Consider the following 2881-nt stretch of genomic DNA (forward strand, 5'->3'; position numbering starts at 1 on the left):
ACATATTCATATATATTTTTGTTTTATAGCTAAATGATTTTGTGACAGGATTAAAATAGTGATTAAAGAATATAAAAAACCTTTAATAAACAAACAAATATAAATAAACGTAAACGAATACATTATCAGAACACGATTAAACAAACCTGACTCTTGTTCGTGTCCGTTCAATTAGTTAATCGAACGAAATTTCTCGTTTATATTCTTTTTTTTCAAACGAACTAATATAAACGAATATAAAGCTCTAGTCATAAACCACTTTAGACTTTGGGGATATTTTAGGGTTTCGGAATCCGACATCGTCTCTCGCTCGTGTATCACCGGACGCTATTCTCTCCGTCGATCAAACCGTCCAAATCTCAGTAAGATTCCATGGCGATCTGTGTTATTTTTTTGCAATAGTTAGCTATTAACGATATCATAACTAAACTGCTGCTTATTATTCAAACAATCACTCTATGCCGCCCAACTGTTCGACGAAATGCCTCGAACAAGTTGAACCTTTTGCTATTGGTTTTAAATTTGACACATACACACACATCCCTAAACTGATGGCCTCTAAGTGTATTTCAACTTATGAACATGAAATCCATGGCTTTTATTTCTTGAAAACAGAAGTTTTTACTAGGGTTTGAAACATGATGATTCTAATCTGGACATGTAAGTTGTGGTAGACATAGTTTGATGGCATGTGTTTATACTATTAACTTAATATTGGATGTCAAAACCTCAATTGTAACTGTCTTATATCTTCATATTAAGTTATACTGTAACAGATTTGGATGGAGTGTCATCAAAGGCATTATTTGCTTCTGACGATATCGTGTTTTGCTGGTAGAATGATAAGGATAAATGGGATAATATAAGTGAACAACTCAATATATGATATTCTCCTTATATTGCCCGATTGTAGATAATTCAACCAACTACAAGCCCAGTTTAATTTTGCCTCTTTCTGGTAGTATTAGAATCCGTAATCTGAATCGTATTGTTAGATGTCATTTCATAGGCAGTTCTGCACTGTATTTTTTTCATTTACATCATTTGGTTTTATGTTTTTCCAATTCTTTTCTGAATTGTTTAAGCATCGGTTGACCTGAACATTTCTAGGCCTGTAAATGAGCTAAACGTTCGATGAATCATACATGAACCGTTCTGTGGGAAGTTCATTTATGTTCATTTACTTAATAAATGAGCGAACATGGACAAGTTTTCTTTTTGTTTGTTTAGTTAAATGAACAACATGAGCACAAGCCTCATTCGTTCGTCTATGTTTGTGAACCTTCGTTTATGTTTATATATTTACTTAATTTTTTATGCCCATTATAATTTTGTTGAGTTTATGAAATATATCACTCTTTACAATTAGTCAAATTTTATTAATTTTTAGGCTCAATAGATTGATTTTCACTTTACCTTTAATTGGTGTTTACTCTGTTATTTCCGTTCATCTATGTCTGCAGTCATGTTTGTTTACATACGTGAACTGTTCGTTTATACGACTAATGAACAAACATGTACAAGAAAACCCCGTGCGTTTAAGTGTTCATGTTCGATTGATAGTTCTGTTAAAGTTAATGAACGAACACGATCAGGCCCTGTCTGTGTACGTTAGGTTTGTTTATAAGCGTAAACATTACATCTAGACCCACTACCATTTTTTCATCCTTCAACTTCTAGTTTTTCAAAATGGTTAAGGTAATATAACTTTTGAAATAAAACAATTTAGAAAAGACTGTTAACATGTCACTTGACCTGTTTGACTTGTTACATTGCTAGCCTGTTTTGAATTTTACCATATCACCCCTTTTTAAAGTCGATCCATTAAACCTGTTTTATAGTTTTACACATTTACCCATTTGACTCGTTTTAAACTTTACCCATTCGACCTGCTTTTGGTAAACAATAAATTAAATATGTTTGACATTTAATATATATTTTTAACTTCAGTATCATGGCTGGTGTTTCTGGAAGTGAACACAAGGACCCGATAAATGAGCAAGAAGTTGCAGCCAAGTATGGCAGCATAAGAACCGAAATGAATCAAATTTACTCCAAAATTACCGAACTGGAGATGGAAGTAAGCGAACACTCATTGGTCATTAACGCCATACAGCCACTCGATCCCACAAGGCGCTGTTACAGAATGATTGGTCGCGTGCTTGTTGAAAGAACAATCAAGGAAGTTTTGCCCGCTGTCCAACAAAATAAGGAGGGAATTGAAGTGGTGATTGCTAGACTTAATGAAGCTTTGGAAAGGAAGAAGAAAGAGTTGGCTGATTTTGAAACTAAGTACAAGATTCGGATTAGGAAAAATGACGGCGAGTCTGTGGATGATAATAGCAAGAAAGAAGGGTCTGCACAGGGTGTTCTTGTTGGTCCCGCTAATGCGTAATGTTTTGTGATTGTTATTTTGATTTTGTGATGGTTATCGTGCATTTTCATAAACGCTGAACAAGATTATGATTTGTAAGATTATTAGTTGGGAGGTTTTCTAGTTGTTGCTGCTTTTGATGTTTTGATTTTGAACTCTTGAGCTAGTTTTGTGATGGTAAGATTTTGTGGCTTATGAACAAAGGGTTGCATTTGATGAAATTTGTGATCTGACCATTAAATATGTTTTTTGAAAACTGGCAAACCAAATCAGCTGGGTTGGATGGTCAACCGGGCAGTGTATTTTTAGCGGGTTGGTGGTTTTGTCAACTGGCTAATGATATTCGGCAGTGTAAAGAAAACGGACAGATAAACATAAACGAACACACATTCATCACTATTCACACATTCATTCACTATTGTTCGTTTATGCCTGTTCATTAAGAATCTAAACAAGCACAAACATAACAGACAAATTCAAAAGTAGTAAACAATGATACTCAAACTG

General features: G+C 34.1%; 1 pseudogene; it reads left to right on the forward strand.

Annotated features, from left to right (window-relative positions):
* The first annotated feature begins 259 nt into the window (after positions 1 to 259).
* On the forward strand, positions 260 to 2667 carry LOC143559254 (prefoldin subunit 2 pseudogene; annotated as a pseudogene).
* The last annotated feature ends 214 nt before the right edge of the window (positions 2668 to 2881 follow it).

This window comes from Bidens hawaiensis, unplaced genomic scaffold (assembly GCF_021521415.1).
Source record: "Bidens hawaiensis isolate Kalapana, Puna unplaced genomic scaffold, B.hawaiensis_p1.1 tig00019799_1, whole genome shotgun sequence".
NCBI lineage: Eukaryota > Viridiplantae > Streptophyta > Magnoliopsida > Asterales > Asteraceae > Bidens > Bidens hawaiensis.